The sequence below is a fragment of the Trichosurus vulpecula genome, chromosome 7 (genome assembly GCF_011100635.1).
Source record: "Trichosurus vulpecula isolate mTriVul1 chromosome 7, mTriVul1.pri, whole genome shotgun sequence".
Taxonomy (NCBI): Eukaryota; Metazoa; Chordata; class Mammalia; order Diprotodontia; family Phalangeridae; genus Trichosurus; species Trichosurus vulpecula.
This window is the reverse complement of record NC_050579.1, coordinates 169,853,700-169,867,018: the sequence shown is the minus strand read 5'-3', so window position 1 is coordinate 169,867,018 and position 13,319 is coordinate 169,853,700.

Below are 13,319 nucleotides of genomic sequence, written 5' to 3'. Positions count from 1 at the left end.
AAACATTTTTATTTATATGATATAGTAATCTAATATAGTTTCACAAACAGTTGGTGGCAGCAAATCTGGATGATCCAAGTGAAAGAGCAGTGATGAGTCGTATGCTGGTAGATGTTAAACAACAGTGTGGGGAAGGAAAGACAGAAATGTAATCAGGACCTACTTTTGAGTTTAATCTGTATTACTAATACTTTCTTAAATCTCGACAATCAACCCTGATTTATAGCTTGCTGATTCTGGACGTGTAAATGCTAACACTGAAAATTAAACAATTGAAAGCCACTTGACGCCTATTGGCCACTGTACAATCCTGGCTGTGGTACCAGGAACCAGGCCAGAGTATCTTTCGGAGCTGGGAAAGGCACATCCCAAGTGACAATGGAATGGCTCTCTGCTCTGCCCACCACTCTTGACAATGGGGAGACTATGAAAAAAAGAGTAAATTCAATTTACTCTGAAAATAGGACATTGACCATTAGTAGTTAGAAAGGCAAAAAACAAACAAGCAAATAAACAAAGCAAATGCTAGTTGGTTAGCAAAGGGATACCTCAAGAATTTTATCAAACATCATTTAACTTTAGTCTCTGCTCATTATTGACTAATTCATTACTAATGGATTCTAATTAAAAGTCAGCTGTATATTTAGTCTTGTCTTGTGGACAGGTAATTACCTGAAACCCACTAAACTTTCTTCGTCTTGTTTTATGTTTTGCTTTTAGAAGCAGCATGACAGAGGATAATCTTTTACCTGAGGGAGACATAAATACTGATTCATCAGATCAGTTGGAGAAAGAGTGGAGATGAGATAACATCTGCCACTCTTTGGTTTTTCTCCAGCTGATACGGTTTTATAATTCAGCACTATTCAGCTATGCAAAAGTATGGTTTGGGGCTAAAATGTAGTGTTAAGTCGAATTACGTTAATACAAAATGTATTAAATGTCTACTGATATACAAGGCTAGGCACTAAAGGAGGCCAAGAAAAAAATGAAATGGAGTAATAGTCCTTGCCCTGAAAAGACTTCATACTTGTGGGAGTGAAATTGGAGGTGGTGTATATTATGTACAAGTATACATGTAGAGAAATTTGAGATAATTAAAGAAGAACTTGAAAGAAGCTAAAGCTTCTAAGAGTCGGAAGGAGGGAACATAGTTGAAGTTCGGAGGATAGGCATAGAGGAGGGGAGAGTAAATGTTGAGCTTTGGAAACAGCAAACAGGACATTTTGTCTGGAAAGTAGAACATGTGAAGGAGAATAAAATGAAATGTCTGGAAAGGTAGGTTAGTCAGAGCCAGATTATGGAGGGCTTTAAATGTCAGACTAAGGAATGTTATTCTAGGAGTAATAAGAAGGCGCTGAAGGTTTTTGAGCAAAGGAGTGACTTGGTCAGACCTATGTTTCAGGAAAATTTGTTTCACAATTGTGTGGAGGATGGGTACAAAAGGGGAGAGACTGGAAGCAAAGAGACCCATTAGAAAACTATTGTCCTAGTGAGAGGACATGAAAGTCTGAACTAGGAGAGGACATGAAAGTCTGAACTAGGCCCGTGTTGGTTTAGAAGAGGATGAGATGTGAAAGATGAGTTGGAAGTAGTATCAACAAGACTAAGCAAGTGACTGCATATAGGGAAAGGAGAGGGAAAAGTAAAGGATGATGCCAAGGTTATGAATCTGGGCTTTTATATGGATAGTTGTACCATCAACACAAATGAGGAAGTTTTGATGAGTTATTTTTGTATATTTTGAGCTTGAGATGTTTATGAGACATCTAGGTGGTATTATTCAGTAAGTAATTGCTGATACAGGATTGGAGCTACTAGTTATGAGGACTGAGATATCAGATTTGGAAGTCAACTTAATGGAGATGGTAGTTGAAGCCATGGACACTGACGAGATCAGAGACATAAGAGGGCTCATGACAGAGCTTTAGGGGGCAGGGCATGGATGATGATCTAGCAAAGGAAACAAAGAGGGCCAGGCTCTCCAAGGAGGTAGATTTTCTCATCTCTTCTACAAGGTAAAGATTGTTATAATTTGCAATATTCAATACTGTTTTAGTGTTCTATTCATTGCCATATTGTAATCATCATAAACACTGGCTTCTAATCTCTGAGTTCTTTGAGCAATGTCACAGAGGAGGAGCAGAGTCAAAATGGTGGAATGCAATCAGTATTTCTCTTAGCCGTAGAGACACATTCCTTCCAAAACAACCTAAAAATGCTTTAAATTGAATTCTAGGCAAGAAAGCCAATTAAAAGTTATAATAAGCCATTTTTCCAGCTCAGAGAGGCTTAGGAATATAGAAAGAGAGGTCTGCAGACACTGGGATGGAGGCTGGCCAGGAGCATGTGTTGTGGCAGAAGCAGCACTGGTCATAGTGGCAAAACGGGGCTGTGGCAGAGGCAGGAGAAGTGGTGAGAAGCCCAACACCCAAGGATGGTCAGGGACTATACACCTGGTCAGAAAGAGATCCCAAGGGACCTCTGGAAGCAGGAAGAGTTGCAGCTGGCAGCTCTGCCACCCACTACCCAGTTCTAGATCTCAGTTCCAGAACAAAGAGAGGAGCAGTCAAGATCACAAGGGGGCAGAGTTCCTACCTGGGTAAGGACCAGAGCATAGACCAGGAGGCCAGTGACCAGATCTTTCCCCAGATCACACCATGTTGGAAGCACCAAAAACTTACAATCCCCCTCCCCCCCATTAAACTGTGAAAGCAGCAGAGGGAGGGCACAAAAGACAAAAGCTCAGGCCAGACATCTCCCCTTACCCCAAGAGGTGAGCAGGTCCCAACTCTAACATAAAGTCCAAAGTAAAGAAATAGGCTGGAAAAATGATTTTAAAAACCCCACAAAAAAGGAACCTTACCTTAAAAAGCTACTATAGCAACAGGGAAGCTCAAGACACAAACACTCAGAAGAAGATAATGACTTAAAAACATCTATAAGCAAAGCCTCAAAGAAAAATACAGATTAGACATAAGCCCCAAAAGAATTCCTAGAAGCTCTAAAGAATGAGATAAAAAAGAGCAAAAAAAAAAAAAAGATTCTAAAAATCAAATAAGAGCAGTGAAGGAAAAATTGGGAAAAGAAATGAGAGCAAGAAAATTATGAAAAGAGCATGGGCAATAGCTTGGTAAAAGAGGCACAAAAATACTGAAAAACATAATTCCTTAAAAATCAGAATTGGCCAAATTGTAAAAGAGGTGTCACACATACACACACATTGTTTCAACAATCTGGCTAGCAGCTGTTGTGGGAGTGAAAGACTAACACAAGCCCAACAACAAGAACGCTGCCAAAGTCCAGGTTCTTTTGATCTGCTTCACTAAGGAAAGCAACATTAAGGGGTTGACAAGTTTCTTTTAATCCAGCATACAAATACCATTCACTTAGTTCAGGGGAAAAAGCCAGCACCCTGAACTTCAGAGCAAATATAAACAAATTACGAACATTGACAGACAGACCTTGTCTGATTCAAATCCCAATACATAGTTACCAGACAAAGTCCCAACATCCGGGTTTATGAGATGGAGGGCTCTTAGCTACAGCTGCCTGGAGTCTCCACATCATTGTGCGCCACCAGGAGTGAGAGCTCTGTGCAAGTGGCTCTGTCTTCTATTCTTACAGCATTTCAGACGTCATCAAACATCATCCGAATGACCGGAACTTAGGCTCCTATGATTGGCTCTTGAGTTAGCACCTCCCCTTAGTACCCTGGGACCTTCACCCCTACATAGGCTTAGCACCTAATAGGGGTTCGGGCCTGGGGCTTAGCACCTAGTAAGACTCGATGAAATACACTGAATTACTCAAAGGAAACAAAAGCCAAACTCTTCAAGGGCACTTGGTTGAACTGGGTGCTAAGAGCCATTTTGCTTACCAACACACACACACACACACACACACACACACACACACACACACACAGTGTTACAGAAGCCAAGGGAAGAGTATATTCTGGGACAGGGGTTAGTCAACAGAGTCAGTGACTGAAGAGAGGTTGAGAAGGATATCTAAAAGAAGTCAAGGAGTTAAGAGATCAATTGTAAACTTGGAGATGACAATTTCAGTTGAATGGTAGTCATTTCCAACACAAAGCATCAATACTTAGACAAGTATATACCTGACTCCTTTTTACTCTTTCAATGACAAATGTTATTTTTATATTAATTTTTTCCAGATATTCTAGCACTGTTCCTGACCTCCCTCCATCAGCAGCATTCCCTTGCACCAAAAAAGGAAGTTAAACATAACTGACTAACCCAGGGTTATTTTGTATCCATAATCCCCCACCTCTCCAAGGAAAGGAAGGAGATAGATTTTCTTATCTCTTCTACAAGGTAAAGATTGTTATAATTTGCTGTTTTCAATTCTGTTTTAGTGTTCTTTTCATTGCATAAACACTGACTTCTAATCTCTGAGTTCCTTTATGCAAAGACCTTCTGGTACTGGTGATATTTTGAAGCTCAAGTCCCTGATGAATCTGCTCAGGATCTTGGGGGAGAGGGGTCCTTTCCAGTACATGCCTTCTAGTTCCTGTGACTCCTTAAAGCTTGGCAATCCAGATGTGAAGGAGAGAATGTTCTTAAACACACAGCTGTGACATTTGCATCATAAACGAAGTTGTTTGCGTTTCTAACTTGTGCTCACTTAAAGCTATTGAAGTGGTAACACAAAAGAGGAAGCATACAACTTTAGTCGCTGTTTTTCACTGTGCATTGTAGAGGACATAATTAACACTCTCCAAAGTGTTGTTAGTATTTAACATAATAGTCAATGATAAGCCTGAGGATAATCAAGTGAGGTCCATTTTCCAAACAACCTAAAACAACTTCATTTCAGAAAAATAATGGGGAAAATTTTCAAGTCAATTAATGGTTATTTGACAGCTCACAGGTAAAAGCTGACCCCTTCCTGACAAAGCCTGAACTCTATCACAATACAAACAACTGCCTTAAAGGAAGATTTTTAGGAAAAAGGACAAATGGCTCACATTTTTAGTTATAGCCCTATTCACAGAATTTTTATGTAAGCATTAACTTGCTCTTGCTTGAGAATCAATCAAAACTATTTATTGAACACCTATACACAAGATGCTTTGCTTTGTTCATCACCTGCTATAAAAAGGGACATAACTTGACATTGCTTACCTGACATGTATTAGAAACCGAAACTACTGATTGCTATTGGAGTCTTTGAAGCTGCTTTGCCAAGAATCATAGAATTATAAGTAATAAGCTCTCTGTCACTGGAGATATTCAAGACAAAGACGGACAACCACTAGCCAACAAACTTCTAGAAAGGATTCATGCTTTGAACAGGGAGTTGAAGTACATGATATTCCAAGACCTTTCTAACACCAAGTCATAAATACCTTACAGCTTAATCTCATAGACAACTATTTATCCAATACATGGCCCTGCCCTACATTTCCAGTCTTATAACCACACTCCATGATCTGGCTACCCTAGCCTAAGGATCTAACAGCACCTAAGGTTATTGGGAGGATCAAAAGAGATATCATATGTAAAGGGCTTTGTAAACCTTAAAGTGCCATATAAAGCTATTTTAGAATGTAAGCTACTTGAGGGAAGGGTTGTCTTTGTATCTCCAGGTCTATTACAAGACACTGGTTCAGTCTTTGACAACCCAGGGTGACATGCTCTGGTTATACACCATGTTGGGGTATTGGACTTGGACCTTGGTGGTAGTTCTGTGTAGTAGTCCATCCAAGCAGTTATTTATCTGTTGCCTTTTGAGGCTGTGACTTCTAAAAAGTTTGAGAGATATAATTTCTGGGTAATTAATCATTTTATTAATCATGCTGGCATATAATTAACACTCTCTAATGTCAAAGTCCCCTCATGGAACCCACTCAACACTTATATACCCTTAGAAAAATGGGTTTTCATGAGGGTGGCATTGGTTAACAGGTAATAAGAGAGAATGAATATTATAATGAGAAGTGGACCTATTCTAATGAGGGGCTTGGGGCTGTGACTTTGATCCTGTCATTTACTTCAAACCACCCCTAGCCTTGGGAATCTAATCAAAGAATTTATTCCCACACAAACATGAATCTAACACAATGGGCTTCCCCCATCTGGTATGAACAAGATTGAGGAGAAAGTTAATCCAAGTTCATCACCAGTTATGTCTTTCAGATGCTGGCTTGGCCTAGTAGAGAATAAAGTGTCAGAAAGAATAAATCCTGTGTCTCCCCAATATTAACAATTAGTTATTTAACAATCATTTCTCTCAAGGCAATGTTTCCCAGTTGTCCATAGCTTCATTATCTCAATGGAATTTGTGCCTCTGTGTCTCTTCCAAGGGCCTCCAAGCCATTTTGCCTCCCCTCAGTTCATTATTTCGCTACTGCTTTAGAATATTTAACACATTTGCAATCCACGAGAACTGCTGTGTAGCATAACTGACTGGACTCTAGTATCTGCTGTTTGTAATCTTGCCTTACCACTTAAGGAAGGGTATTTTAGGTTTAGGGCTAATGTTTTATCCTGTATTGAGGTGGCCCTCAGCCCCCTGCATGCTTTTCTACTTAACATCTCACACATTCTACAACATGAAAAGGAACCCTAAAGCTTAGAGACACCATTATGTTAACACTTTGTTAATTTACTTTGTGGTTTTATAGCATGGGAAGGCCATCACATTATGTTATCACATTAATGCTTTATTAATTTGTTTTTCAATCGACCTCTCAGCTTACTGTAAAGCTATTTTTTTCCTCTGGTTCATCTGGTTCAATATTATCAAATGCTTAGTTTTTCAAAGTATATTTAGCATTTAGGATACCATCTATGTGACGACATCACTACTTATCAGTGAATAAGTGTAGGAAATTACGAAAGAAATATACAATGTGCTCCTCCATTCCAGCAACATTTGACATTTTAATTAGCACATTCAAAGCTACTTTGACACAGGTCTGCATTATGTGAAAGAGAATTTTCCCTAGGAATTACACCCTCGGTAAAGGAGTCTGGGCTCAAACATTTTACTTTTTCTTTCCTAAAGAAATCTCTGGGCTCTTAGAGGAGCTCGCAGAGAATTATGGCTCACCACAGTCACAGAGACTTTTCCCAGGGATGACCAAGGGAAAATGAGTGTTGTTAAACAATTCAAACTGTTGGGTAGAGACTGACAGAAGTACCTGTTTAATTGTAGAGATGAAGAGATTGCTCTCTTTGCTCAGAAATTATGGTGCGTCCATTCGACAGTTTGATTGGCCAAAGGAGACCAGAGTTATGATTCAGTCCAATGATGCCTCAATAAATTGCTCTCTGTATCTAAACACCGCTATCTGTCTTTTCTATCCAAAACACTCCAACCTGGCTACCACACCCCTGTATATATTTTGTCTACAGACCTTTTTGCTTGCTTTCATTTGTATTCTCAGGGCTTAATATAGTGTCTGACACAATATAAGTATGTAATTCACCATTTTTTATTCATTCATGATATCTCATTTTACTTACACATGTGGACATATGGCTGAAGTATAAACTCACAATATGACTCTACTGAAAATTTAGGAAAAAAATGAACCATATTACATAAAGACAGTGTTATTGGCTATTAATCCAAACATGAGAATAAATATTAGATATTAAGAACATGATTAGATAACAGAAAAATATATCATTTTAAAATCTATCATTTCATTTGATCCAATCAAAAATTCTGAGAGATAGGACACAAATATAGAGGTGTTGGGGTCAGATCTAGGTTTTCACTACAGAAATTCTCTCTACCTACTACAGAAATTCTCTCTACCACCAATGCAGATCTGCAATTCCCTTGGAATCTTATGGTCTTAAAGGATAGCAAGGTACATTGAAAAAAATAAGTGATTCTCCCCTAGTGACAAAGTTAGTATATGACAGGCAGGACTGGGTGCAAGGCCAGTCTTCTCTCTGCTATGCCAGGGTGCCACTTAAAACAGATAGCATTGTCTCTATTTCACAGAGGGGGAACTTGAAGTTCAAAGATGTTAAGTCAAATCAAGTCAATAAGCATTATTAAGTGCCTGCTGTTTGTCAGGCATTGTGCTAAGTTCTGGAGATATAGAGAAATGTAAAAGATTGTAGGATATGTTATGCAAACAGCTATGTACAAATCATATGAAAGATAGATTGGAGATAATCTCAGAATGAAATCATTAAGATTATGGAGACCTGGAAAAAACTTCTTGTAGAAAGTAGAATTTTAGCTGAGACTTGACAGAAGCCAGGAAAGCCAGGAGGCAGATATGACCCAGGAGAACATTCCAGGCATGAGGTCAACCAGTGAAAATACCTAGAGTTAGGAGATGGAGTGTTTTGTGTGAGGAACAAAAAGAAAGTCAGTGTCACTGGATCAGAATGGGGTGGGGGGATAAGGTTTTAATGTAAGATCCTTAATTAGAGAGAAGGCTTAAAAAGCAAAGAGCCCCTCAAAAGATAATGATAATAATAATGAACAACAACAGTGTAATGTTAATGGGGGGATGTAAGATCTTCCCCATCCATTAACAGGCCTCACGGGGAGCCCACTAAGGGAAACTTGCTTATAGGAAGGTTTGCACACCTTTTGTTAATAAGCTAATTAGGCAATGAGTCAGGTTGTGATGCCTTCTGGCTCTAAGCCTATTAGCTGAAAGAGTATATATTCTCAGAGGTGAGCTTTTGCTTTGGGGGCTCGCTTATGAAAAAGATGTTGTGATTCCCTGGTCATATGTTCAGAACCCCTCGACTCCCCAGAGGTAAGGGCTCTCTTGATTCAGTGGTGGATGTAAAGCTTTGATTCAGGCAGTAAAGCCCTGTCTGTTGGTCTTTATTTCTTTGCTCTATATTATTTCCTGGATTTGTGTTTTATGTGATTAAAAAAGAAAGATTGTTGACCCCTGAAATGGCTATCTTTCCCTAGTAAAGTAGATAAAAGAACCTGCACCAGCAGCCATCCTGGGTATGCCAGTGTGGTTGCCATTACAAATAGCTAAGATCAACATAAAGATTTGTAAAGTGCTTTGCATACGTACAACACAGATATTATAGAATTTCAGAGTTGGAATGCACTTCAACTGTTATCTAGTATAACTGACACCAGAACAAGGAACCCCTCTCCAACATCCAGGAAGTATCCACCACCTCCTGAGGCAGTCCATTCTGTTCTAGAAACATCTAATTTTTAGGAATATTTTTTTCAAATCTGCTCACTGTAATTTCTATCTTTCGCTTTCAGTTCTTCCCTCAGGGACCTACTAGAATTCATCTTCCATCTGACCACATGAGTTAAGTGACTTACGGGAGGTCCCTTATAAGCAGGGGAAAAACCTGGATTCAAACCCAGACCTTTTCATTCCAAGTCCTATGCTCTTTCCATAACACTATACTGATTAATGAGCTGTATAATTAAATCAGCTCACCACTCTCAACCTCAGTTTCCAACTGTCAAATGTTCTGCTGAAATGCAGATAGACTCTATCTATAACACTTTTGCTCTAGGCTACTTAAAATTGACCACATGACTTTCCATTGTCTTTTGTGACATCTATATAATTTCAATTCTGACAATGTGATGTTCTTTAACTCACAGCAATATAACATCACTAAGACAATAACAGTCTGAATAAGGTTTGTGTTAAGATAAAATAACAATGGAAAATGAGCTTGTAATAAATCAAGTATGTCTTGGGTGGTTTTTATATCTAGTCTTTGTAAGGGTATAAGAGAAGATGAAAGCTTGAGGTAGTTTGTGCCCACAGGGAGTTTATTCATTTACCTAGATTAATTTGATTTTATTTAAAAAATATGTAGAGAAAAGTTATCGAGGTACAAGAATTTATAAAGGAACTACCCTGGTGGTTGGGTTTGAGAAATATTGATTACTTCCCAGGTGACCAGTGTAGTAAACTGCATTTTTTTTCAGGCTGTCCTCCATCCTTGGAATGGACTCCTTCCTTACCTTTGCCTTACAGAGTCCTTAGCTTTCTTTAAAGTTCAGCTCAAATACCTCTGATAGGTCTTTTTGTAATCCCCCACCTGCCTCCCTCCATGACAAAAAAAAAATTCTCTTAAATTTACCTTGTATTTACTCTGTATATATTTTTCATCTACTTATATGCATATATGTTGCTTTCCTCATAACATTTAAGTTTCTTGAGGTGTAGGAAATGTCTGGATTTTTAAAATTTGGCTTTGTATCTCCAGCACTGATCACATAACACAACAATTATACTGATTATCAAATTTATTAATTGTTTGATTGATTTTGTCTTTGTCTAATGAAGAGAAGGATGGAGTGGCTGCTCACTCCTGGTTATTCAGCCTGGGAGAATGGAATCTTGGGAATTTGGTCAGTTAGCTTGGTAGAGAGATGCCAAGCCTCTTGCTTCCAAGAAGGGTTGGTTTAAATCGCATTCACTCTGATGAGTGACTTTGATTTTATTTTCATGAGAAACTGAACTGAAGAAATTTGCATGATAACAATTTATTCTAGTCATGCATTCCACTTTACATACAACTTGTTGGTTATGGGATATCTATTATGAATATGATACTGAGTGAAATGTTCAGGATCACAGAAAGAAAGCTCTGAAAGTTTCTACGTTCTGTCTACAGAAATAGCCAAGTAGAAAACAGAAAAAAAAGTTGACAGTTGATAGCCAAGCCTGGAGTCAGGAAGACTCATCTTCATGGGTTCAAATCTGGCCTCTGACACTTACTAGCTAGGTGACTTAATCCTGTTTGCCTCAGTTCCTCATCTGTAAATTGGGCTGGAAGAGGAAATGGCAAACCACTCCAGTAGCTTTACCAAGAAAACCCCCAATGGGGTCACAAAGAGTTGGACATGACTGAAAAATGACTGGACAACAAAAATATCTGGCATGCATATTGTTATTAGAACAGGAAAGAAACTTATGTTTTGTAATGTATTTGAGTTATGTGAGTTACCATCATATAAATAAGGATCAGCAACTAAATGTTTTGCACAGATATTTGTAACCTTAGATCCTTCTGTTGTATTTATTGATCATTTTGGTATATCACTTTAGCCTCAAATAATGAGTCAGCACCAGATTTTTTTAAGAGTTGGAAAGAACCTTAGATATCATCTAACCTGATTTATTTTTAAGGCAGCTAGGTGGCATAGTGAATAAAATGCTGGACCAGGAGTAACATAAAGACCTAAGTTTGAATCCTGCCTCAGACACTTTATTCACTCTGTCACTCTGGGTTACTTAGTCTCTCTGTCTTAGTTTCCTTATCTGTAAAATGGGAATAATGTTGAGGGAGAGCATAATATACCGCTACACTGATGAAACAGTAGTGATTGTATTCACACACATGCAGACACAGACACAAGAGAAATAGAGGGTCTTTGAAGCATTTTTAAATGAAGAAGGAAGTTCAGAAGGAATCACAGGCAAGGATAACAGCTTTGAAAGTCATATGTTGGATTTACATACTTTTTTTAAAGCAAGCTATCAATCACAAAGATTCATGGTTTCACACATAATTCTTTTTTTTCACTTTATATGTGGAAGTGTTCCTTTTTTGGCATTTCTAAAGTTGAGAATTTTAAAAAACAAAATAAAAATAAATAAAATGGGGAAAATAACTAGCATATATTTGGCAATGTTGTTGAGAGGATCAAATGAGAAAGCATTTATAAAGATATTTGCAAAGGTTAAAGTATTATATAAATGCCAGCTATCACCATCATCACATTCACCATCATCACCACCACCACCATCACCATCACCATCATCACCACCACCACCACCATCACCACCACTATACTCAACACCATCATCATCACCATCATCACCATCATCACCATCATCACCATCATCACCATCACCATCACCATCACCATCACCATCACCATCATCACCATCACCATCATCACCATCACCATCACCATCATCACCATCACCATCACCATCACCATCACCATCACCATCACCATCACCATCACCATCACCATCACCATCACCATCACCATCGCATCACCATCATCATCACCACCATTATCATCATCATTGTTGTCATCATCATCATCAATAACATTAGAAAGATTAGGAAAGTGAGACTCAATGAGGTTAAGCAATTTGCTCAAGGTCACATCTTCTACGACTTCTACTGCTAATGCTCAATGGGTTACAGTGAGGAAAGAACCTTGAGATTCTTAAAGTGTTCAGAAAAGTCATTACACCACGCTACCCATGCACTAAAAGAGCAAAAGATTAAGAAACAAGATTTTTCTCAGTTAACTTCAGGTACCCAACAAATCTGGTGTTACCAAGTTTAACTCTCAGAAAAGCCAAAAACTTTTCCTTGCAGTCTTGGGTTGATTTGGTGAAGGACTGACAACAGAAATGGAATACATTCCATTGTATTCTGGAGTTACAGATTCCCTAGAGAGATAAGCAACCCCCAGAGGGTGTCTCATTTCTGACACAGCTCTGCAGCTTTGATTTGGACTGGAGCAGGCTGTTTTCCCCCATCTTCAATCACTTTATTAATTAATTCCTTCTGTGTTGTCTACCAACATGACCAGATCTCCCCTATCCTAAGAACAAACAAACATAAACCTTTTTGTTTGACCCTTATTGTCCAGTTGTTTTTCAGTTGTGTCCTACTCTGTGTGACCTGATTTGGGGTTTTCTAGGCAAAGATACTGGAGTGGTTTGTCATTTCCTTCTCCAGCTTATTTTACAGATGAGGAGACTGAGGCAAACACAGTAAGTGTCTGAGGCCAGATTTGAATTTAGGAAGATGAGTCTTCCTGACTCTGGGCCTGGCCCTCTATCCATTGTGCCACCTAGCTGTCCCTGTTTGACCTTCCCAACCCCTTAAACTATCATCTTGAAGTCTGCTCCCATTTAGCTCTAGGATAGCCCTGGTTTGGAAGAACCAGGCCTCTCTGGGAGGCCAAGAATAGTTTCATAACTTTCTGTCCTCTTAGACCAGCCATGGTGAAATCTGTTGAATTAGGCCCTGAGTAGATCTGAATTTTGCCGTAAAGGCAATGGGAAGCCATTGGAACCTCTTGATTAATAAGTTACATAGAAAGAAATTGGACTTCCAAATTATAAAATTGACAAGTAGTGTGAGGATGGGTTGGAAAGGGGGAAAGTCTGATGTCAGGGAGAACACAGTATTATATGACAACAATCTAGCTAAGAAGTGATGAGCACTCTACTAGGAGGGATGTTCTATGAGCAGAGAGAAGGAACAAGAGTAGGAGGTTGAGGAGGTAGAATAAATAAGACTTAACAACTGGTTAAATAGTTAATGAGTTGTGGGTAACATGTC